Below are 25,447 nucleotides of genomic sequence, written 5' to 3'. Positions count from 1 at the left end.
TGTAATATTTGGCTCAGGTATTCCTGGCAGTGTAATCTAAACTTCGCGCAGGTTTACTTGAACTGCTCAAAGAGTGTTGCAGGGTCCCTTTAAGAGGCATCTGTGCTTTATCGCTCCATGAAGAAATGGAGTCGACATCATGCTGCAGGGTGCTGTAGGGCACAGGTGAGACGCAACAGCGTCGCTCCGCCGTCGAGGAGGAAGCACTTTGGAACGGTTCTGCTGCATTCACCTCTATGCTCTAGAAGTGCCGAAGGTCGGCTGAGAGAGCGAGACGAGCAGCAACGGTTTTATAGGCACCTTGTACGTACAAAGGCCGCCTAGAGCACTCCACTTTTCGTATTATATATGACTACAGCGCACGCTAGGGTTTCGGCAAACGAGTGTCAACGAGTGCCCACTAATTGACGCACCACGCCAACGTTCTGCTTGGCCCGCACTAATTGCTCCATGCACCCCTAGAATGTCTGCAATGACGCTGGAGCTCGGGTGGCTAGCGCCAATGCGACTTGCCTACGCTGCGCACCAAAACAATCCATCGGAACGAGCGCCGACGGGGGAGAACAAACTTCACTGGGCATGCGAAGTGCTTGCTGGCGTCACGTGTCATTTCTTTCGTCCCCGCCCTAGTGTCACTGTTACGGAGCCTGCCGGCAGGCCCCCTCCTTTCCCCACTCCAGTTGTCACTGCGTCCGATCCTAATCCCAGTGGGCGCTCGCTTCTGACCACCGCCGTCGACTTTTGTGGTTGTCAATGATGACGCCTTACCGCGTACACGTGGTTCCCATTGACAATAATCATGGCGGCTGTGGATGGCCAGCGCCTACGGAAAATTGCTCAATGGGCCTAGTAACGCTCTCGCGTTGAACATACGCATGAATAGCTGCGCAAGTCGCAACCGAGAGGAGTAGACGTCCTAAATCTGTCGTCGGAGTACAGCACAACAATACACCGAAAAGCAGCCCTGCTACATTGTCGGAAAGCAGATATGGCTACAACTTCACCAGCAAGGTACAGAAGAAATAGAGAGGAAAGGACCATTATGCGGGTCACAAAAAGGTTTCGACTGGAACAAGTGGCTATCTTACACACAGCCCCGCTCCCGTCAAACGCGACGATTTTGTAATCTAAGGGGCGGGCCTCCACGCTTCAGGCTCAGCCGAAGAAGCCATGTCATGTCACCATTCGGTTGATAGCTACACAGACGTTCCCGGCCTCAGATACTGCCGCTTTCTTCTTTACTGACTGCAAACATACCGAGCATTTCTTTTTTTTTTTTTTTTTTCCCTAGAGTGCCAGCCTCGCTCTCTCCTCCACCGCTCCGTTTACTCAAGCTCCTCCCCTAATTTCTGCTCGCCAACGGCAGTTTTTCACGTCACCGCACTCTCTTTCCAATTCCACTTGTTCGGTCCGTAAGAGGTCTCGGGGGGCGGCACTAGCGCGCGTTGTGGTACACTATATGGGAAGTCGTTCGACCAATCTCTCGTGCAACTGCGAATGTCAGGAGAGAACAAATCTGGTTTCCGCGCGCAAAGTTGCTGCGCCGTACAATAATGACACCGCTCTCGATGCTGCCGCTCGAGACACCGCCGTAGGGGGCTCCCAGGCTAACGGAGATTGACTTGTTCCCGTCAGCCGAAGCTAAACCCGCGTCTCCGAGGGCCTTTTTTCGCCTCTCCGCGTCTTGGTCGCTGCCCGGTGCAACCTCCTCGCAAAGAAAACAGCATCAACGTAACCCTGCTCTCTCAAACGTCCCCTCTTCAGGTGATCTGCTAGGTCAGCCGTAGTTCAGTGACGTATCTCGAAGCCGACCAATGGGAATGGCGGCAGCTCTCTCACCTGTCGAGCTAAGATGACACGGGGAGTAGGCCTTCTGTTGTAGGAGGTGATACCTCAGAGCCTCGCCGGAAACTAAGCGAGTGACCGCTGCGTGAGCGCCATGCGAATCACGCGGCGGGGTCGACTCTGGGAGAGGGGCTGGCCCCCATAAATCAATGTTGCGTTTAATATCGCCCCCGCGGGAGAAAAGCCCACGCGCGCGATTTCGGCCCGAACGAGATCACGCGAGACACATCCTGGGAAAGTTGTTGCGGTGCGCGAGCAGAGTGTGTGGATCGCGGAGAACGACGGAGGTTGGAGGTGGCCCATATATAATATCTCTCTGGGTTCGAAGACACGTTGTCGATGTACGGGGTCGGTGGTCCTACGCTTGACCATTTACAATTTTGAGGGATACGTACCAGGACGCTGACCCCGTGTGTGTGTGCTTTATGTATTGCTTCAGATGTACTTCGGGAAATTGGGAACACCAAAACGATATTTGCGTGAGACACGTGCTGTTTCGTTCCCACCAAAACTTACGAGAATGTCAAGACGCTAGAAATAAAACAATTGCGAATAGATCTTTCTGAGAAGGCTGCTGAGAGGGCGCGAAGCCTATATTGCTTGGCTCGAGTAGGTGGGACAGGGTTATAAATGGGACTCGTTTTCGACGAAGTGAGACAGTATTGTGTGTGTCATCATAATCATGATCCCAATCATCAGCAGGCTCATCATCATCGTCGTCATCATCATCATCATCATCACAATCGGTCTAATTGTGCTCACTGCAGGACAAATGCCTCAATCAAAAAGAACATCGGGAGGTTTCGGCCGAATGCTACAACAGTATGGCCAGATACTGTTCTCAAGTCTAAGATTTTATTATACCCAATTGGTTGCAGCACATGGCTAAGATATACAGAAGGAGATCCCAAAGACACAGGCTGTAACGGGACCTCCTGAGCGAGCGCTGTTGGTGTCCAATGGAGCCCTTCATAAGGAGAGTTGCAGTAATTGATAGTATAAAGTCAGCTGTTAGAAGGTTAGTCCTATGTTTTTTTTTTTTTTTTTTTTGAGAGTCGAAGCTGAACCTCACTATCCCTCTGAGATATCGCGTGTTTTCCTCGTTATCTCCAACAGCAGGCGCACGTAATCCCTTCTTCCTTTTCCTACTCTGGCCGCGTGATATGGGTGAGTTGTATGGGGAGGGCGGACAATGCTGCAAAAGTAAAATCCCTTGAGAATTCTCTGATCGCCCAATGTTACTTATCTGATTAGCCGTGCCAAACAGACCCTGCAACACTGTTTCAATTTTTATTCCTTCGAAATCTTGAATGCTTGCAGAACGTATAGTCAACCAACAAACCCAGTACTTATAGATTAGGGGGTCGCGAGGTACTTCAGCCAAAAATTGCTGCTCTGTGCCCATTAGAGACCGCTTGAGACCTGCACAAAAAAAATTTCCTCTCTTCCTCAGTGTTAGCGTTCTTCGACCGCTGGAATTACGTCAATAAAGCGGTGTAGCGGATATTGGACCACTTTCCTTCAGTTGCAGCAATGAACGTATTCGATGGCGACTTGAAAAATCATGCACCTCTCCGTCTAACGGCGACGATGGTTGAACGCGAAGCTTTCTTGTGATGGATTCTTTGGTTGGCCAATTCCACACTGCGAGTATGTACTACTCTGGATATACGCACAGCGTCCTTGGGCTCCCGGCAGCATGTTCAGATGCCGGATGATCATCCAGGCGGTCGGTGGAATGCGGTACAACTTTGCAGAATAGGGCGTCGAATGAAACTTGGTAGCGGTCCGCGATACGATCGACGAGGCCACGTGCGGGGTTGGTGTTCCGGGCAGCTTGCGCCGCCTTAGTACGATTCCGTCGTTGGCGTCCGGGTATTCTCGTGACGTGCGGGTCCCGCGACCTTGCGACACCGTCCCGTTAAAAGCTGCAGATCTGAAACGCACGCGCATTCTCTTTTTACAGTTCACAGTTGGAAGGCTCCGACGCTTCATGAAAAAAAAAAAAGAGAAAGCTTTCCAGGCTGACCTCGGCAGCACCGTTCTCTACGTAAGTGGCTCTGGGCGCAAAGAAAAATGCTTGAGAGTCTTCCAATTCATATTAAAGAAAAAAGGAATGATGTTACACTCCAAGAAACGCCTTGGGCGTAAATCGATCTTACGGAAAACGACCTCGTCGTCCTCACCCCGCGGTGGCGCGTTCGAGAATTCCGCGACAAGTAAGCGTGTGAGGAATAACGAAGCGCCGCATCAGAAGGCGGACACGGAACGTACAGCCGCCGAGCTACACGGTGTGCGGGAGCCATGCACGGGGCGGCGGGCCGTTTCATCGCGGTGCCGCGGAAATCTAGCAGCGCAGGCGGCAGCCCGCGATAGCGACCTTCTCAGGAATGCCGAGTGCTCGCTATGGACAAATGCTGTGCCACCGTGCGTGCAGCCACGGATACTTGAGAAATCGCTGCTTCTTCTTTTCGTTTCCTTGCCGCCTTCTGCAAATTTGTTCGATCGGTATACCGGTGAACAGCCAGTATACGTCCAGGAATGATAGTTTGACTTTCCTACTACACTAAAATCTTGTTACTACGAACCTCACAATAACGAATTTCTCAAATTTACGAACATTTTAAGAACCCCCACCAGATTTTCTATATTTTCAATGTAAAAGTATTTCAGAGCTACGAATTTTAATATAGCGCATATTTCAGAATAACGCACGTGGAGTTACTTTCGCCGTTGTATCGAGGAACACAAGTTTTGCGAATTCGGCTAAAAGTAACAGTGCCGCAACTCTCGCGGGAAACAGAAACCGCAATTTCTCTGTGCATTTCCAGAGTCCTTCAATGCCTTTCTGGTCATGAAACTTCGCTGTCACGCTATGGGAGAGCTTCGTACGCTGCCGCTCCGCGGCGCTGGTGTTGATCGGAGGGCAGCCGGGGGGCTTGGTCAAAGCGCGTTTGGCAGGGAAAGGACCACGGAGTAAGATAAAACAGACACTCTCCGCCTTATCAGCAGTGCGCGCTTTCGCTTTACGTGTCGTTGGCCGCTCAAATGGACTTATCATCTTGTGAGTGGCGAAATTTCGTGCGAACGAGCATGCTGCTACTGCGTTCCTGCCTGCCGGTCTAGCTACAGAGCAGCGGCGGCCGCCCGATGCCCTCCGATCTGCGGTGGCGCCCCTCGCGGTAGCCTTTGTCCACGTACGAAACTTGGCCGGGAGTTTCACGACCAGAGAATCATTGAAGGACTCTGGTATTTCCCCGAGTGCAGTAGCCATCATCATCACCATGTCGTGTGCCAACAGCTATCGCGATCTCAAAGCTGTAGTTCAATGTGCAGTAGCCTAGCAGGCCTATAGCCGCATGTGCATCTTTTCTCTCTTGAGTTGGGTGTCCGTGGCCGGTCGGTCATTCTCCTCGTTAATCACGGGTGCCGGCAGGTACTTCTTTGTTGTAGGTGATTTTGCTGCGAGGTTCGTTCGAGATCCAAAGAGGAATGCCGCTATCGACAAAGCAAAGAAGAAGCGGTAGCAGTCATCGTCTTCAGTGACGATGACGAAGCAAACTCGGAAGAAAATGAGATCGTGTCGAACATCGATTTTTTTGGTGCATATGAACAAATTGCGCACTTTCATTCCTCGGTGCAATGACGTACCGCTTAGGTATTGCGCAAGGTGGAATATGTAGAAACATGCCCAATCGGTCGAGCTTGCTGCACTCGATAAGGGCTACGAGATGCGCCGTTGTGGAGGGCTGTATACATAGAGTGGAGTACACTTGAACCTCGTTATAATGAACACTGATATAGCCAATGATCAGTTATAGCGAAATAAACACAAACTTTGGTTGGTCACTCTTTATTTCAATGACACTTACTCCTTTATAACGAAACTGAAACCGTGAGAGCCGCGCGCCATATCGAATATAACGAAGAAATATTTGACCAAGAGTCGGAGAAGCTACTTGAAAAAAACAAAAAAACCCGTCGTCTGAAACTGCAGAAGTATAAAGGTCCGTTGTTCGTAAACAATGTGGAAAACTTCATCCTGTTCAGTGCTGTGAGTAGCCACCAGACGAAGATCACATCCTTCATAAAATAAATAAGGCCGCAGGTCCGTTTTGTCAAGTGAACTTTGTTCTGTTGTAATTTCACGGAGTCATGTTCTGGTCCATTGAGGTTGAAATGCAACAAGGAGAAAGGTTAGGGTTACCTTGTTTATAGTGGATTCGAGGCCGACAAAAAATACATTTCTGTAGCAAGTATTTTTGCGGGAGCCAGATTTTCGATTTTGACCTGCACTGTTACAACGAATATCGGATATAACGAACTAATTTGCTGTCCCGACACTACTTCGTTGTAACGAGGTTCAATACAGCCTTGCGGCACCGAAGTCTCGTACGCACTGGCGCTCTGGCTTTTTGCCTCCACGATAAAACAGGTTTCACCACTGCAGTGAACAGTAACTGATATATCAGAAAAGAAGGTTAGCAAGTTTTATTAGCAGCGCTTCAAACTTGAAACTGAGGTATAAGTATAGTAAGAGGAACGATCTCGCGCGGATGGCGCTTAGCGGCCGCACAAAACCTCGGGGCAGAGGCGGATCAAGCTGACCTTTTTGAGAGCTCTGGTTGGAGTGTGAGGGGTATTCTTTAGTACATGACTTGTCGAGGTCAGCCTCCCCTCTCCAGTCAGGCCGTGACAGCAAGATTGCGTACGATCTGATCACCCTTGCTCCGCCCCCTTTGGGCCCGCTACTCCAATCATCAATCTCTTCATGAAATAACTCCTGAGTAAAGTAATAGCGCAGCTTATCACACCGCACGCGTTTTTCACCAGAGTACCGCCACGAGACATCATCTCCGTGCATGCCTGCATGTTGTGACGTTACCTTGAACGGCAGCGTAGTAAACACAGGCACTGTGACACGAGAGAAAGAAGACGACAGGATGTGCGTCATAATGTGGGAGCACGTGGGTTCTGCCCTATACGTACTTTGTGTAAGTTTGTGTTGCGGTTTCAATAAAATTTGTTGTGAGTATAGCGTCGCCCTTTCATCTTCTTTCCCCCGTATGTGTCTATTATGCTGCCGTTCAAGATGCCTAACCAATACCAACTTGCCCAGATGTCCATCTTATTGGCAGTGCATGGTTCAATTGTGACGTATCCGATGCCCTCACTATATCAAGTTGTGCCGGGTGTCCCGGTCAAGGCCTGAAGCAGCACATTCGTGAGTTGAGTAAATCTGAAACTGTAAGTATGCTGATTTCGAATGAGGACACAACTCCGTTACGTAATGCTAATGGGAATATTATGCTTAATCTGGTATGAATGACGTATGAGCGAGGCGTGTGCATACTTGCTTGCTTATATATATATATATATATATATATATATATATATATATATATATATATAGAAAGAAATGCCGGTTTTATTTTATTATTAATTACGTGAGAAAGAAAGAAAGAAAAACACGCGCTCGAGTGGGAACCGAACCCACGCCTTTCGGTATTTCTCACGCCTTTCGGTATCCCACGCCTTTCGGTATCGAAAGGCGTGGGTTCGGTCCCCACTCTGAGCGCGTGTTTTTCTTTCTTTCTTTCTCACGTAATTAATAATAAAATAAAATTATTTAACGTCACTAACGGTAAAAAATCGTCTAACCATTCCCCTATGCCTTCTTTGGCGTTGTAGACTGCCGGCATTCCTTTCTGTATTTCCTAACGAGCCCCTCATTTCCAAACCCTATATATATATATATATATATATATCTGTTTTACTTGCGACCGTTACAGGGGTCAGCACTCACATGTTTAGACTTGAACAATTTATCTGCGTAGAATAATCCTTATTAAGTAATATATAAACGGGGGAGCAGAGAAGTAAGCAGAAGTTTCCTGTCATTTAATTGTGCACTGAAGCGTCCGCGGCGTGGTAGGTCCGAACTGCGACACCGACTTTACGAGTAGCAGCCTTTACGCATCCGCCATGAGTTTATATAGTTTTGCTTCGACCTGTCGCGACGAGCTTAAAATAATTAAAATAAGCAGCTACGCGAAAGCGTTTCCTTCGTGTTATCGCACTGTTCTCTTTTTGAATTCTCTTTTTTTTCGAAAGGGTGCAGAAGAGTACCCAACGCTCTAACTTAGTGTCACCAGACCACCGAAGCTGCGACTCTCTGAAATAAAGATAACCCGTTGAAAGAAAAATAAACAACGCGTAATAAAAGGGGAAAAAAAATCTCAACGACAAAAGGAAGAGGGCTCTGATCTCAGCCTTTTGTCACGTAGCGAGCAACACGCAGGGCTTCTCGGCTCCAGGTTCCCGACGCGCGGAAGACGTGTTCCGATCGGGGCGCGAAGCGCCGAGCAGACGCGGAGGTCGTAAACGAAAAACAAAGGGCGGAATGGGAGGCACCGGCGTGCCCTATCGTAAAGCAAGTGGCCGTAAACCAGCAGGCTCCCGGCTGGAGGATCAGCCTGGGCGCTGCTGCAATGCACACACACGCACGCACACATCTGCCTGCGGAAGGTCATAACCTTCTGTTCCAGTTGCCGTCGTCTCCGAACAGGAGGGGGGAGAGGGCGACGCCTTGGAGCACTCCCCGCGACGGCAAGCCTCTCCGCCGCGATCGGGATCACCGTGTGTACTTACATGCAGTGCGTCCGAAACTGCAAAATCTGTATTAGGACCGTAACAAACTCTCATGCCGATTCTGCTTACGTCTATAGCAGCACAAACTCGCCGTTTCTTATTCCAATCATAACTCAGCACATTACAATTAGACCTTCAGTGGTTTCTTATCAACCCAGGCGAATGGGTTTGACTTAAGTGTTGCAAGCTTACGAGTTAACCCACGCTGCTCTTTCTGCTGGCCCCTCGATCCACACTGCACGGAATAGTCGAGACGCAGAAGCGGAGCTCGCTGCGCTAACAAGCGTCCTGGCTGGGCGCCTTCGGAGCCTCGCATAGCTCCGCGCTGGAAGGGGGCACGTATTGGGAAAAGACACTGAGGACGCGCCATGCCCAGACCATTTCTATTCGGGCACTTTGTTCGCGCGCAGCTCGCAGTGGAGGAGATGAACCATATAGGATGTCGGATGCTCTTGCGCTTCTTTCTCTTATCTGTATTACCTATACGTATGAGACGACGGGAGTGCTAAAGGGGGGCCGGATGGAGCGAAGTGCGCTCCCAGCAAATAAAAAAGAACGTACCAAGAGCCTGAAGCTTGTGCTGCATGAACAGGACAACTGCTTTAATGGTGTCGAATTTTTTTAGTCCGTTATGTTTGCCGGCTGTAGATACGCCGGTTATTATACACGTCTTTGTGGTATATGGTGTCGTATTCAGAGTGGTGAGCCTGAATTGTTCGCGGACAGGGCTACGCTCTCGGTCGACAGCATTGCCAAAACGGTACAGTGCACCCGGACGATGATTTTTGCGAGAAAACAAATTAGAGGGCACACACGCACACACACACACAAAAAAAAACATTGACGGCAGCTAAGAGGTTGCTTATCGATAAAGCAGAAATATTTGCTTCGCGCCATCAGAGAGAACCTCACGAACTCTAACCGACGGGTGTTCGGTTCGAAGACTACATGAAATTGCCGTCTCCCGTGTTTGAGTGTGGCGAACCACTTCGAGAGATAACTCGATAGAGGTAGGGAAAAAAAATCGTGGTCAAGCGATAAATCGAGACAGCGCAAATCGGGAGCAGTTGAATGTCTAACAGCTTCATCCTTCAACAATCAACTCCAGCACAAGAACTACTGCCAGCTTAATTCAGTGCAGCTTGTTAATTGTCTATACCTTCAGCCAACGTTCGTGAAGCGCATGATCTAGAATTTCTCTGCCTCAATTACTTTTTTTTTCAAACCTTCAAATGAATTCCTGCTCACCAAAAATGACTTCATATCTAGTCAGCACTTGTAAACGTAAGCCCTAAGCAGACATTCAAAATGGAATACGTAGTAGAGCGACTTTAATTCATCTGCCCCTCATCACCAGCCACTGCGCCACTAACTTCCACACACGTGCTCCAACCTGCGGGAAACGGTATCCGGGCACTGGTTCCGGCCCAGTCCATCTTTCTGGACCCCCAGCCTCATATAAAGCCAAGGGCCCGCGGCAGAGGTGCGCTAGCCCCCTTTGAAAAATGGTGGCCGAGGCAAGAGGTGAGGGGCCCGATCCCGTGCACAACGTCCCCGGAGTCCGTCTGGCCGGAGTTATTACCGTATACGACGATAGAAAGAGAGAGAGAGGGGGGCAGAGAGGGGAGCACCCCGTCGGGTCCTGCTTGCGGAGCCGCTCAAGGGTCGGTCACCCGGGCACAAAGCAGCCATTCGCCGACAATGGCGCCCGGAGGCGGGCCTCCCATTCGTTTGTGTTTACGAAAAGTGCGAGCTCCCGTCTGCTAAACCCCGGGTCCTCGTCTCTTCCCTCCTGCCGCCTGAGCAGGATATATGGAACCTCGGGGGGCCCCCACCCGGCCTCTGCTACCTCCGGCTGCTGCTGCTGCTGCTGCTGCGGGGCAAGAGAAGAGAGCCAGAAAAGGGGGGGCCGGGTGGAAACGGCGGGCGGACGTCCCTACAGCGGAGACTATAACCCCTGTACGTCCTGCCGCCCCACACTTCGGACAAAAGACTCCCCCCGTTCGATGAGCAGCTCACTCACATACACAAAAAACGGGAGAGGTAAAGAAAACATTCCTTTTCGCTACCGAGCTGCTTTGCTCCGTTGCCGTAGCACTCCCCGCGCACACGGTGGTCTCCAAGTTTCTTTATTTCCCCTTAAGAACCGGGCCCCTCTTTTTATAGCCCTCTCCGCGGCTCCCTTCGACCCGCGTATTAATTTATTGACCCCGAGGCCATAAATGAGCGCCACCCATCGCCGAAGGAGAACCCTGAAAGGAAGCCCTATTGAACTATTTGACTGACTTGATCCCGTTCGAGATCGGAAGCCCAGTACGGAACGCGTGCAGTCCGCTCTGCCAGCTTGCGAAGCGCTGCGTTTACATGGGACAACGCGGCAGTTGGACGTCGCGGATGCCCTTTGGAGACGGTAGCCCGCCGTCTCCTAAGCCTTATCAGATAACCCGGACAGTGCGCATTTTCCGCCTCCTGTTGCGATTCACAAGACGGGGAGCACAGAACCACTTTTCGTAAAAGTGTAGCGCGCCGAGGCACCCGATGGCGTACACACCCCGACAAAGACGCAGCCTTCGCAAAACGTTACTTGCAGACAGTTTTAAAATCAGATGCCGGGATTTCCCTACGTTACTGATAAAGCGATAAATGATCAGTTAGCGAAGTTCTAACGCAACGACAATTTAAGGACAAGAACAAGAACGAGAAACACCTCGCAGGCTTTCTTTCCTCTGTACGTGGTGTCGGTTTGGACCCCCACGCTCGAGGCCTTTTGAGGGAGCGAGCGCTAGTGCCGCGTGCCTGTGGAGGATCAGCTTATCACTGGCGTCGCAATTTATTACCCGACTGTCGAGTTCGCTTCTGAATCGCCGTAAGTCTCCCCGGTCACACTCCGTGTTATTTCGCTCACAGACAGCGGAAGCCCCCAAACCCGCTCCGCGGCGTGTACTGGTTCTGGCTTTCCGCTCTTTCTTTGAATGCGGGCGCGAGATACGTGGCGACCGATTCTGTTCGTTTAAACCGACAGATACTATGGCCGCATTGGCCACAGCCTGGTCGTAAACGTTTAAAGTCAGTTTAGGTTAAACTGCACGTAGGGAACACAGCGTGACCGATTCAGTTGTGGCCTAGGAATTCGGAGTGTTTGAACCAGGAAACCAAAACACTGTTGTCTGTTTTTGTCATTCGGTTATGTTACAGGTGTCAGAGGCATGAAAAAAAAATGTGATTTCGATGCAAAAATAAATGGCAGCGTTTTGAGTTATTTTGAAACTTTGAGTGAGCTTTACGAGATGGCGAAATTTGTTACGTGGTTTTGCAAATGTGGAATGATCTTCAAACTGCTGGAGTCCAGGGTATACGTTAGCTAGTACGTAACTGACCACAACTTGAAAATTGGATTCTTTTTTTTTTTTCCCGGATGCGTGGGAGCTGACTGGCGGTACCTTCATACAGAACAACAGTGAAACCGTAAACATGTAGGAAATCGCATCTGCCCAGTATCATCAGCCGCTAGCAAAATGGTCCTACACTTTTTGTGGTCATGTGTAGTGTGGTGATGCGTGCGAGTGCGTGGGACACATCGGCGAGGATATATTACACTGACGGTCAACTAGAGATAGTCAGCTCAGAGAAGTAATCACGAGTGAAGCGAGCGGAAAGCCGTTGATGAACGGGTGAGGTCAGAAAACTTGCCGCCATTACTTGCTCGCGGCAACTGTTACGAAACATTTCATCTCAGCACTTTATATATGTGCGTAAATCTTTTGCCTTCCAAGCTTGTATTTTTATTTCCTATAAACTAAAATTTACCAACTTTCGCGCTCTTGATGATGGTATAGATGTCCGGTAAAATACATATATGCATATTTTGAAGGCAACCTGGTACCCCAGCTGCTTTTCAGTCTGAAAACGCTATATGACCTTGCTTGGTGCGTGGGAGAAGCTATTCTTGCGTTACCTTTAGCAAGACTCAGCCGACGCGGATGTACGTCATCTCTCAAGGCGTACACCTCAGAGTGTTCGGTTTCAGCTATTGAGAAATTGCAGAGCGTATTTTTAACCATAAATTGTACGCGAATTGTAGTGAAAAATAAAGTTACCACGCTTAGCTTAGCGCCCTCTGTATTTAACTTTGTGAAACTGAGGATATGGATTATTCCGTAGAGAGAGACAACTCCCGAAAGGGATCGCCTTCGCGAGGTAGGCGATCAAAAGAAGGGATTCTCCGCGGGAACGCTTGACAGTGTTCCATTAATTGTTACTTCACCTACTATGCACCTTCTTTTGACTTGCGATAGACACTTTTGACTTGCGATAGACACTTTTCTTTTGTCGTCTATTTTTCCAATGCTGTGAACTAGAGGTTCGCAGCACCCATTGCAATGCTTCGGCGCGCAAGAATATTAAATGCGCGAGCATAAACCCCTGTGTCCCTCTGTAACGCTTCATGGGTCCCGCTTTCATCGCACCAGAAAATGCACTACTTGGGCTCGCGCACGCGCGAGATTTTTGAGGCCTACACAATAGCGAAGGGGTGAAACGTGTTAGTCAGCCCGCTGTTGCATTGCTTCAGAAGGACGTCGAGTACATTGATGACGCGTATCAGTGATTGCAGTATTGGAGAGTTGCCTTTAGTGTCGTGTACATCATCTTCTACTCTTTCTTCTTTCCTTTTACTGCGAAGCACCATACATCTACCAGCCAAGAATTCTGTCGCGACCGTCGGCGTCAACAGAAAACTCCCGTGAACAAACAAAAGAAATTACTGGCACCACCGCGAACCGAACCTGGAACGGAATACAGTAACGGAGCGACAGCCTGTCGTCTTACCGATTAAGCTAGGCACACGCATGGAGACGGGGAGACATACGGTGCACTCAACGAGCACAGCGGCGGATCTATCATCTGCACACATTCAAAGCCCTCGCGTGAAGTGCAAACCGCATAACATATGGTAATGGCGTTCACGTGGTTTAGATTAGCAGCGAACGGGACAGCGTCTGAGAAGAGGGAGGGCGCTCTTTGGCGGCGATGCATGGAATAAGCGTGAGGGGAAGGCGGTAATAGAGATGACGCCAGAGCCACGCGTGCCGCTCTCCCCCTCACTTTTCGCCAGGGGCTCCTCTCTGTTTTCTTTCCGACATCGCTCCTGCGTTCGGTCGTCTTTGGTTTCACTCTTCTGTAGAGCCACGTGTGTGAATTCAAGTGACGTTGCATGAGTAATAGTTGTGAGTGTCGTTTACTGCTTCGCAGTCCAACCACCTTCACGGCGTGTATTGGAGCTAATTTTTCTCTTTCCCTTTTTACTTTTCTTTTTTTTTATTTTTTGAGCGTTGTGAAATGCAGTACGCAATAAAGGACGCCCAGTTGTTAGTCAGCATATGCACTGTCTTTTTCTTTTCTTTCGTCCTCGTCACCGCACTGTTTTCCCCGATATGTCAGAACATGCTACTAATAAAACGTCCCAGGGCCTTCAGCATTCAGTATCAAATTGCCTGTACTTCCCTTGAAAAAAAAAACTGTGGTTGATTCCTCTGTCATGGGAATCGGTAAAACACGAAAGTGAAATGTGCAGCGAAATCTGCAGCTCAGCATGATTTGCGGGTCGGAGGCTGTCTTGGGGGTGTGCTTGGCGAGCGACTTCCTGCTGGCGGGTCGCTTCGGCAAAGGTGTACTGGCGTCATTTCCGTGACGGATATGACGGCACGGAAATCTTGGTGTATCCCGGCAGAAGACACTTTCGTGTTAAAATATAATACCCGAAAACCGGCAACCCTAAGTATAACGTACTCTTTAGTACCAAAGGTTGCTTCCCTGCAAGAGGACCCTGTGTGCAGGGGTGCACCCTTTACAGGCCGCTTGCTTCGTTGTACGGACGTCACTTCCATGACGGATATGACATTAGGGACATCTTCGTGTATCCAGAAGAAGAACACTTTCGTGTTAAAAATGTCTTCACAGCAATACATTTGTGCCTAGTAATAACAGGGCTCTGTGTACAGCATGGCGGTGAACGCTTAAGCATTGTGCGACGATTCTCACTTCGAAGTTTCTGCAATGTTTTCTTTTTTTTTTTTTTTTTTTTTACGCCCTGTGCGATACTCTGCTGTTTCCGAGCAAGCATTTCATGCCGGGATCGTAAGAACGACGTATGTGAGCATGCCAGAAGTCATCTTCTTGAAAAACGAGAACCGAGACCGCACGCTGAAGACAAAAGAAACAACTCAGATTACAATTTTTTTTTTTCGCCACCTGTGTGTATTCTAAGTAGCGTTTAAAAAATTGTCAGTGCACAAGCTTTCTATTAAACATACGGTTTTACAGTAGACACTCGATAAACGAAACTTCAGGGGTCCGAAAAAATTCGTTCCATTTAACAGGAGTTCTGTTTACTGCGAGAGATGTGCTGTAGTGAAAATTTATGTGCATGCACACTATTAATACCCTTTCATGGAACTCGAAGCATTAGAAGGTGAATGTAGCAGATAGTTTTTTTAGAAAGAAAGAAAACTACGAGAGATTTAGGCACGCATTAACAAAGTTAATTTGGCAACGATTAGACATTGTGCACTAAAAATGCGTCAATTTATTTTTTGAGTCCTTGCAACTGCATATCTGTGATCAGGATCTTCAGCAGCTGATGCTCACGGCCATCAGCCTGACAAGAAGTTCTGTCAACACTGTTCCGTTTACACGGTGATGCGAAAATTTTAGTTCCGAATAACGAAAGTTTTGTCACGCTATTGAATACACAACCAACCAACTTACAGGCTACTATTCCGTTTAAGTGGCAATTCCGTTTAAGCGATTTCCGTTTATCGAGAGCCTACTGTATTGGTACGCAAACTATAAATAAATCTTTTAAGAGCAAAATTACGCTCTTTTTACATTAACTTGTGAGCTCTTTCCCCAGCCGAACAGTTCACCAAAGGATAAAACACTTCCCAGCGCCACATTCGCTAAGTGCGGCTGGCCTGGAGATTGACGTCAGATATCCTTCTAGAAAATTTAGCATGGAGTTTTATGGCTTCTTTGTTTTGTCCAAACGAACGCACACTTTAAGATGGTCACTCCTTGGATGGACGTGAACGCTGTTCTGTGAATGCCACCACGTGTGTGGGAAACTGCATACCTTCGGGGCTATATGGTCCTGGGTCACAGACGTGCGACCACGTGCAAAGTGATGTCCACTCATGCCAACCAAGGACAAGCTGACGTCACCGCGGAACGCTGGTCCTTCCTGCGGGCTCCTGGTGCAAGCAACGCACAGCCACGATCAAAAGTTTACGGACCAGGGAAATGACAATTTTAGGTTACTTCTCTTCCTATAGCAGCCCGACAAACTGTTGAATGCATGCGAGATGTCGTATAAGTACTGAACTAATGAAAACTACCGCACATAGCACTCCGGGCTGCCGTGCGACAGAGAAATAACTCAAAATTGCTGCTTTCGTGGTCCGTAGACTTCCGCTCTTGGGTGTACGTGCGTGAGCCCCGGAAAAAAAGTACAAAGAAACAAGATCGTGCCACGTGTGCTACCAAATTCACGTAAAGCCCAAGATTGACAGACGACAAGAAGGTAATTTGTTTTTTTTTGTTTTTTTTTAACATATTCTTGCAGCCGTCTGTGCCGGCATTCCCAACGATAGATCCGTTGGAGAAACCTGTGAAGGTCAATATTTTATTGCCGGCCTCACGCAGGACACTGCATTCATAAGGAACTCCTATCGCACAGCAGAGGGAATCTCACCTCGCCTGATCCCGACCAGGGGTTGAAACAGGTGAATATTTAACCACAAGCCGAGCAAGAAGCGCTCCGTTCATTTTTCTTCGCCGTGTTAATGTTCGTCTGTTCTTTTTAACTCCCAGAAAACAACATAAAGAAAGCGCCCCGACGGCTGAGGCACCCTGAGCGGCCGCTAATCGGGACTGCGCATTCCCTTGGGCAGGCGATAAAGCCAACACGTAGCCTATTAGCCCCCACGAAGAAGAAAGCCCGCTCAGCGAGATGTGACGCTCGGGCGGACATGGTGATGAACTGTAGAGGAGGAGGAGATAAACGGATAAACGCCAGGTTGGCGGCCGATAGCGGCGATAACCTTCCCCACCTCCTGCCGAAGGAAGAAGAAGGCCCGACGTCTGTTGTGGGCGAGCTTCGGAAGGGCAGTCCCGAGCACGAACCGCGCGGTTTCCTCGGCCGCGCGCCCCTGACCTCGAAGAGCGTGCGGGCACGTTTCTTGATCTCAAGAGGAGAAGATGCTCGCGGATGAGGAGGAGGAGGAGGCATCACAGCTCGCGCGTCGTCATTACCATAAAAACGCCTCGCGTCCGCGGCGAGCGAGAGAGCCCCCACCGCACGCCACCCAAGGCAGCAGCAGCGGCAGCACCAAGGCGGAGAGAAAGCTCACCGGAACTGGCTCGGCGCCGAGACCCCGCAGTGCCGAGAGATAAAAGTGGGGAGGAGACGGTGGCGATATATACTGCAAGCTGACTCGGCTGCCAGCCGGCCAACAACGGACGCCATTCCAACGCCTGCCGCTGCTGCTGCTGTTGCTGCCGACGGGCGGCGATCAAGCGCCGAGGGGAGATCGCTGCCGCTTCTCCCTCCGTCGTCGGCCTAAACTGGAAAAACTGGTCGCGGTGCGCTGTTTGTGTTGCTGCTGGCCCGCCGCCGGACGAGGTGCTGGTCGGCGAAAGAACAAAGCTGGAGCAAAAAACGCGAGCCGTCCGTCCCACCGATGTTATCGGGCCCGCCGCGGCCAGAGCTTCCCGGAACGCCCGCTCGTTGGGACGCTCGGGCGTGAAGACATGCTCGCGGCGCCGACGACGCAACGGAACCTCTCGCTGGTGGACGACGGACCCGGTTGGTGCTGGCGCCGCTGCGCTGCTCTGCTGAACTTCCGCCGGAAGACGGCTTCCTCGCTCGCGGGCCGGTGATAGGTTTGGTGACGCCGCCGGATTACGTTGGACATGCTGTAATAGCGAGGACACCGCGCTACTCAAGTTTGTTGACCTCGTGTCATCAGTGTATCTAGTTTCGGTTACGGCCAGGCGTTTACGAAACTATCTTAGTTCTCCGAACTCAACGGTGCTTTCTGGGTGATCAACCGATGGAAGAAGAAGTGGAAAAGTAACACTGAAACTATGCACGCGTGGAGATTTTTTTCTGTTTTATTTTTTTGAAGCCTTGATCGTGTCGCTGACGCTGCTCCTACGGCTAAAGCTCACGTGTGAACGGGAACTACTTTTCTTTCGTCGTGTCGTCTCCGGCGGAGTGTCGCAACGTGCGTTAAGCCCCGGTTTGAGTCACGGCCCCTTGACGTCCGAAACGAATGTGCCGTGTCGCCGGCTGAATTCACGACTGACGCGTTGCGCCGGCCCTGTTGCGTCCCGCTTGGTTTTCCTCCGCGGCGACATTGGCCTGCAGTTGCTTAGCCCTTGGATAACCGGAGCTGAAGGCTGTTGAAGTGCGGATCAACGGCCCCGCTTGCGGCGCGGCGCTCGGCACCCTTTTGTGATTACGCCAGGGGAACCCGGTGAGCTTGCCGACATGTTTCACTACCCTCCTGCCCCGAGACACTTCGTTAAGTTTCGTAAAATCGCTGTTGTACGCCTCACGAGTGTGTTTGTTTTTTTCTTTTGTTTCTTCTTTTTCTGCGGAAATTTTGTCGGCCTAGGAGTTGTCGCCACAGATTAGTAATTGGCACAGCGTGAGACGGTGACAGTCTCGTTACACATTGTTCTCGCAACGTCGTTCACCTGTGGTGCGCCCAAAGTTCTCTGGGACATTTTTTTTTTTTTTTAACCTTTGCAATGGGAGCATTTTTACTGGGACCACATTTTCCGGAATTGTTTTCTCCGGGTACATATTTTCTGGCACCATATTTTCCGGGATATTTTTTACCGCTTGCTGGTGCGCCAAGTAACTTTACCCACATTTAACTCTACAGTGCGACCCAGGAGTAAGTTTGGTTACTTTTATTTCGCTTAGCCATCATATCTGCGATTTGCCCCTGCGTAATACGCTGCCGTACCACAGGAGGTAACAGCGCTGGTATACACTCCTATTTTGTTTTTTGTTTCACGCGGTGTTGTGCAACCAACGTGATCTTGTTATGTTTTTTTTTTTTTTTTCATATGGTTACTTATGGCTAGAAAGCCACAAGTTGTCTTTTTTTCCTCTAGGCATTTTCTAGTCTTTTAAGACCGCAGTAACGCAGAGTAGGCTTACCGTCGCTGCTTGGTGGGCCGAAATGCACTCAAGATTAATTGACCAAACTGTACGGCGTGAATAAGGTAGCTGCTTAATATCAATAAAACTAAACACCCGTTATAACAAACTGCTATGGATAGGAAATTCACTTCGTAATAAGCAGGATATTTGGTGTCCCTGAGCTGTCTAGTTGTGACCGTGGAAAACTTCCAGTAAGGGAGCATTGGGATAAAACAATTTAGTTGTAACGAGGGTTTACGGTATAAGATGGTCATGATATCTCCCTAATTCCAAAACAGCGGTTGTCGCCACCCCCACTGGTCTTATTACCAGTATCACCCTTCGCCAGGCTACCATCCTCGAAGCGGAAGAAGCGGCGCTCGCATTAGCCATAACCCAGACCCAAGCCGAAATTATTATTACAGACTTGCAAGCGGCGTGTCGGAAGTACATAGCCGTAAGGATTTGGACGAAAGCCCTACGCATCCTAGTCCAAAGCCCTCCTGAAAGAACAGTCAAAATCATTTGGACGCCTGCCCGCTCATCCCTTCGCGGCAATGCAGCGGCTCACGCTCACGCCCGAGATTTGCTCGCCGGGCACCGCAAGAGGACGATGAGAGGACCAGTCACTCACTCATCACACACAACGACATCACCCAACACTACATGCTCACACGACGCACCTTCCCACCACCGGCAGAAAAATTAACAAAAGAACAACAAGTCCCCTCCGACAACTTCAAACAAACACATTTCCGCATCCCACACGGCTACACGCCATTCACCCCCAATTATACCCCTTGTGCAGGCACTGCGGCAGCCCAGCAACGCTCTTCCATATGGTTTGGGCATGCCCTTCAAACCCAGACCTTGCACCAATTCCTAATCCTACATAAGAGCAGTGGGAGAGTGAACTTGCCAGCTCGGACCTAAGTAAGCAGCTTTGGCTCGCTGAAAGGGCGAAGACGGCAAACCGCACCAACGGAGTCCTGGACTGAGGACCCCGCCCACTTACAAGCTCCATCTCACTGTCCAATAAAGGTTTCTCCTCCTCCTTCTCCTCCATAATCAACTTTCGCGCTAGCTACCGTGCTTCTGCGCATGCGCGTGATGGAGTTCGGTTGCCCGATTCTCGTAGCTCAACTTCCGGAAGCCCCCAGTAAAGGGTGCTTTAAACCAAGTCGAAACAAAAAATCCCAGGCCATCTCCACTGATGCGAAACCTGGGGACGGGCGAAGCATGCAGTGTATTAGTGCATTCATTGCGCCTTGGCGTTTTTGCCAACGGAGATGAAACCGTTGGGGGTAGAGGTGTACAGCTTTGCTGTGAAAGTCTCCTATCTTTGAAGCTCGAAGCGTTCTATCGCGAGGCGTTAACGAGTATCCCGGTGTTTTAGTACCGTGACTACATGAAACGACGGTTACGACGACGACATGAGACGCGGCCGACAACCCGAGCCCCTGATAACTAAATGAAACAGTAGTTCCGGAAGGAACGGAGACGTGTGGTCTCGCGCACGCGTTTCTGCAGCCACAACCAGCACCAGCTCACCTGGTCATTCGAGGCCAACGACTTCTGCCAGCGGTCGCTCGATGAAAGCGCACGGCGATCGAATCGCGCCTCAGTGAGCGGCCGTGCTTCCGTTATCTCCGGTCGTGCATCGCACAAAGTGGGCTTACACCTTCGTGATTAGACGCGGGCATGTGTTTGCCGTGAGAGCAGGGAGGCGTCGAGTGTTCGTGCCGGGCATCGAATAATGCGAGGCGCAGTCCCGATCCCTGCGGAGCACTGCCGTGCAGTGTTTTTGCCTCGGTGCGCACTTACAAAGAGCAATACCCTGGCGTAGTGCAAGCACTGCGATAACAGGGAGTACAGGCGACTTGCGTAAGGCTATCCGGGAACGTATGATAGTCTTTGTAAGAACAGTGCGAAGTTCCCCATCAGGAAGGGCGTCTGATAAAGGGGCGTGATCTTTTTGAAATTATTTAGAGCCTGTCCAGAGGAGGAAAGTAGACAACATTACTGAAAGAAGACAGGGTATAAAGTGTATGTTGAGAATAGTTGAGCCAGTTGATATACACGGCTGACACCCATCTTGTCCACTCAGGAGAAGACACGCAAATAATGTGTTTGGAACTGTGTACACTCAGAAAGCTCAGTAGGGTTGACTATTAATACCGGAGTTGCACGACTTTAACGCACACCTTTTTTTTTTTTTTTCGCTATAAGTAGCCTCCAAATTTGTGTGCCCGCTATAAAAGGGCTTAAAAACAAAATCGTCGTCAAAGTGTCCAGCGGCACCGTCATGGACACTACCTCCTCCCGAAATACAACTCAATCCAATCTAGAACAATCCGTCAACACCACGCGAGTAAATTTTGGCGTATCATTCCTCGATGGGCATGCGTTAGACAGCTGTTGCATATATTGCTGCTGCTGCTGCAATGAGCACCTCGTTTCAGTCGTTATGGCGTCGAATAGGTACAACTATGAAGTGTCCTTCAAGTGTCCTTCAGGTGAAATTTTACTTACCGACAGTGAGAGGAGCCGAGTGGCATCACGCACATTGGGCGTTTCCGGAGGCGTGTTCCCAACCGCTTGGCAGCACAGAGCACCCACGTGACATGACATGTATGATCACTGCGCGCGCTATTCTTTGAGCGCCTGGTAAAGGACCCCTAATTCGGGCTGTGTGGCCCCGATGCAGAGTACTGACTACTGGCGCTAACGGCTTGGGTTCGAGCCCCAGCAAGTCTAACTTAGTTTTTTTTTTTTCGTTGCTTAACTTTTTTTCTAAATTCAATGTTTTTTTCTGAACTGACATCTATGTGTTGTTTTTGTTAACAAAAGTAATTTGGTATGTTTTAAGTAGCTTCAGGTTTGGGGTGCAGCCAATGACGACATTTAATTACCGTTCTTCATCGCGCGGAAATGTCACGTGGGTGCTCTGTAGAGTGAAGCGTTTGGAAATATGCGTCCCCGGAGATATGAGTGCGCAGTTGGCGTAAACAAACCAGAGCTGTATTTTCACGCAAGGCTTTGAACAGCTAACGAACCCACGGTCCGTCACGCCCGAAATTACGAATCTCAAGGAGCTTGAAATTGCAAACGCTTTCAGTGTTCCCGGCTCTAGTTTTAATGCCAGCAGGAGCTGAATCAGCAGGTTTATGAGGAACAAGGAATTTTCGCGGCCGTAGTTGCTATTGCGTCAAACAAAATGTTTTCCTCCTGATACGTGGTGTCACGTATTTTGCATCCGCCTGGTACCATCGGCGTCAAATTATCTGTTCAAATTCTCACGCGTGAACTTACCTGCGCGTTCAATCACGAGTGCGTTAGTATAACACAAATGCGGTATGGAGGAATTTGAAGTAACGTTAAACCGACAAGCAGAAAACCTTCCTTCCAGCCTAGATAATGAAATAATTGCAGGCCTGGATGAATAAAATTATCTTGGGGGACACGTGGTCAGTACTGGTCCAAACCCTCAGAAAGGAATCAAACGCAGTTAGCATGGGCTGCGATGCATTCGGCTAGCACCCTCAGGTAAGGAACATTACTAGACTATAGCTCTGTCACTGAAAAGAAAGTTATACCTGTGCTACACGGCCGTTTCAAAGGCATTCCGAAGGCCGTTCAACCAATTGCCCATTGAGTGTCCCATTGTAAAGGCATAGGGTGCACTTGTAGGCCAGCGTTCAATGTCAATTGAAAGTCGCTGTGTATCACAGGCATTGGTCAAGCAATGCTTGTTCCTGGTGTTGATTTACGAGGAAGAAACTTGGGAACTTACTAAACGCTTTGTGAGAAAATTTGGGTCTGCCCGGCGAGCCATAGAAGTAAATATGAAGGGATTAACGTGAAAGTACAGGAAACCGCCGCCTGTATCAGGATGCAAGCTCGGCTGGAGGACATCCTAGCTCAAATTAAGAGAAGTGGAGCTGGGGTAGACATGTTATCTGCCGAGCTGACAAGCGGTGGACAGCTCGGTGAAACAGAATGGGGTGAGACAGAATGGCTATCAAGAGACGGGGCTGGATGTAGGCGATCACAGATAACTAGATGGAGGGTGAGACAATGAAATTCGGGGGCAGAGAATGGAACAGCGCAGCATAGGAGCGGTTAGAAGCAGATTTGAGAGTGCTTCGCTAGGCAGTGGGGAGAATGGTGATGGGATGATTGATGATGGGGATGATGATGATGAAATACCTCCGCCTGGGAACGGCGTCAGGTATGCTTTGCTACTCCACACATCGAACAGACACGCAGTTTACTTTTTTGAACACGAAAGTGTTTCATTCCGGGATTCACGAAGATTTCATTGACGTCATATCCGTCACGGAAATGACGCCAGTACAACGAAGCAAGCGGCCTGTAAAGGGTGCACCCCTGAATACAGGGTCTTCTTGCGGGGAAGCAATCTTTTGTACTAAAGAGTACGTTATACTTAGGGTTGTTCGTTTTCGGGTTTTATTTTTTTTTCTGCCGGGATACACCGAGATTTCGCTGACGTCAAACCCGTCACGGAAATGACGCCAGTACACCTTTGCCGAAGTGACCCGCCAGCAGGACGTCGCTCGCCAAGCACACCCACAAGACAGCCGCCGACCCGCAAATCATGTACAGCTGCAGATTTCGCTGCACATTTCACTTTCGTGTTTGACCGATTCCTATGACAGGAATCAACCACAGTCTATTTCAGACACGGGCCGCTCACCCTCCTTCCACCACTTTGTGCATTTTCTTTCACTAAATGGATCAAATTTGGCTCCTCACGCCGCGGCATCAGGGTCGTCTCCGGTGGCTATACCCATGCAAACCTGTGGGTGGGTCCGGCAATGGCGATTGATAATGGCGTCACCTATACTTTCTAAACACGTGGTTGATCATTTCACTGACATGTTGGCTGCTCTCTGTGACACGCTCCTACAATACCCACCGGGACAAGTTCAGCGTTGCGCATGTTACCGAACTTCACTGAGGCACTCATGCCGACTCTATTTTTAATGGTCCGGCAGAACACCGAAAACCGGCAAAACACTGAACCCGCGACCCCGTGGGTCAGCCACAAAGCGCTTTCGTGCCGAAAAAACGGTCCCGACGGACTGTCTCTGTAAAAGAAATCGCTGCTGTAGAGAATCGGACCTCCGTCTTCCGCATAACCGGTTTTCTGGTAGTATGGAACCCCTTCCGTTGCGGCCCGTTCTTGCAGCACGGACATTGAAGAAAATAGGCTTTACGGACGCAATAAAACAGCACGACTTTTCCCGCCCTGATTTGCTCTCTCACTGCGAACGGAAAGTTACACCCCGACAAAAATACACACCGGCGCAACGCCACGTACTGTAGCGCACGCGTTGTAACGCTACGCACTCGCCTCCAAAAGGCGAGTTCCAAGAAAGCGAGACCCCTGATTCCCATATGCAGACCTCCTTTCAAGTCGCGCAAAATAAGCTTCCCACGACGGTCTCCTCTCGCCCAGCGCAGTCTAATACGGGGTCCCAATTTCACGCTCTGCGGTCACCTGAGTGAAGGCCAGGGGTGGTATTTACCTTTCTCGCTTCGTTTCCCTGCAGCAGCAGCGGTACTCGAGCGACTGCAGCGGCGGCAGCCTCTTCAGCGGCCCCCTTTTTTTCCCCGCCCCGTGCGCGCTAGGTTCTGGGAAAACGGCGCGGCAGACAATAGAACGCGAGCGAGGAGGACCGGCCGGTTGGTTCCGAAGTGCATACTCGAAGACGTTCCTCCGTTTCTTCTTCTGCTCCGTGTTCGCGGAGCACCAGTGGTCTTCCGGTCAGCCGCCCTCGCGAACGGAGCGGAGAACAGGCCACGTTTTCCGCTTCACTTGTTCTTACAGCACTCAATGTATATAGTAGTGGCCGGAAAGCCGGGTCGAAACTCTTCTGGGCTCCGAAGGTCATGAACGGGGGGTCGCGCTTCCATGCAAATGCGTCCTAGTGTTGTGTTTTTTTTTTTTTTTGACCCTAAGGGATTGAAAGGTTATGCATATACGGTAAAGTGAATGGTAGGCGTGTCCACACACGATGGAGCAAAATAGTTCTCAGAAGAGTTGGGGGCGTTGCAGACCCAGGGTAGTGTTTCTTATTGGGCATTGTAACAGCGCTACTTACGGAACTGGACAAAAAAAGAATCGCGCAAGATGTGTTGGCTCTGTGAATTGAAAGGTCATGCATATATACACTACAGTGTACATTGGGCGTGTACACACAAGATGAAGTAAAATAGTTGCGAGAAGAGTTGGGAAGAGGGGGGGGGGGGGAATAGTGGTCCTTGTTTGGCATTGTAACAGTATTACATGTGGAAACTACACACCAAAAGATATTACGCAACAATAAGTTTTTTTTTATATTTCCGTTGCTTTAACTGCTGTGTTGTAACTCATGTAACTCCGCGCACCGCATAGCGCTGAGAGATGTGAGATTTTCACTTGTGTACGCGAAGCAGCCGATTATCTTCGCCAGAACAAGAGGACTTTAACACAAGGCACGTTGCACAAGCTTCGCCCTTTACTAGCGGTCAACGAGAATTATTTCCATTGCGAGTGTTTTTTTTTTTTCTTTTCTTTTTCTTGCCGTATAGACGAGGATACAGACACTTAATGCAGGTTCGCCAGATCAGTTACCACGAGGGTTAAGATACTAACCATAGTGTTGTTTCAGCCTTGTTAACGGAACCCTCCCCCTCCCCCTCTGGCATGTGGGTTCATCATGGCGGACATTCGCG

General features: G+C 49.8%; 2 protein-coding genes across 3 annotated transcripts in view; one reads left to right on the top strand and one right to left on the bottom strand.

Moving 5' to 3' along the window:
* LOC144153878 (uncharacterized) overlaps window positions 1–25,447 on the bottom strand; it is a 785,919-nt gene that overhangs the window by 578,487 nt on the left and 181,985 nt on the right. The gene's annotated exons all lie outside the window — the stretch shown is intronic.
* Window positions 16,644–25,447, top strand: part of LOC144153028 (toll-like receptor Tollo) — a 51,414-nt gene continuing 42,610 nt past the window's right edge. Inside the window, exon 1 of the mRNA XM_077684662.1 lies at window positions 16,644–18,029. The gene's annotated coding sequence lies outside the window, so the exon portion shown is untranslated. The remainder of the gene's footprint in view (window positions 18,030–25,447) is intronic.

Source organism: Haemaphysalis longicornis, unplaced genomic scaffold (assembly GCF_048455015.1).
Source record: "Haemaphysalis longicornis isolate Haplotype H1 unplaced genomic scaffold, Haemaphysalis longicornis Haplotype H1 scaffold_9, whole genome shotgun sequence".
NCBI lineage: Eukaryota > Metazoa > Arthropoda > Arachnida > Ixodida > Ixodidae > Haemaphysalis > Haemaphysalis longicornis.
The sequence above is the reverse complement of the archived record's forward strand: the minus strand, read 5'-3'. Positions and strand labels throughout refer to the sequence as shown.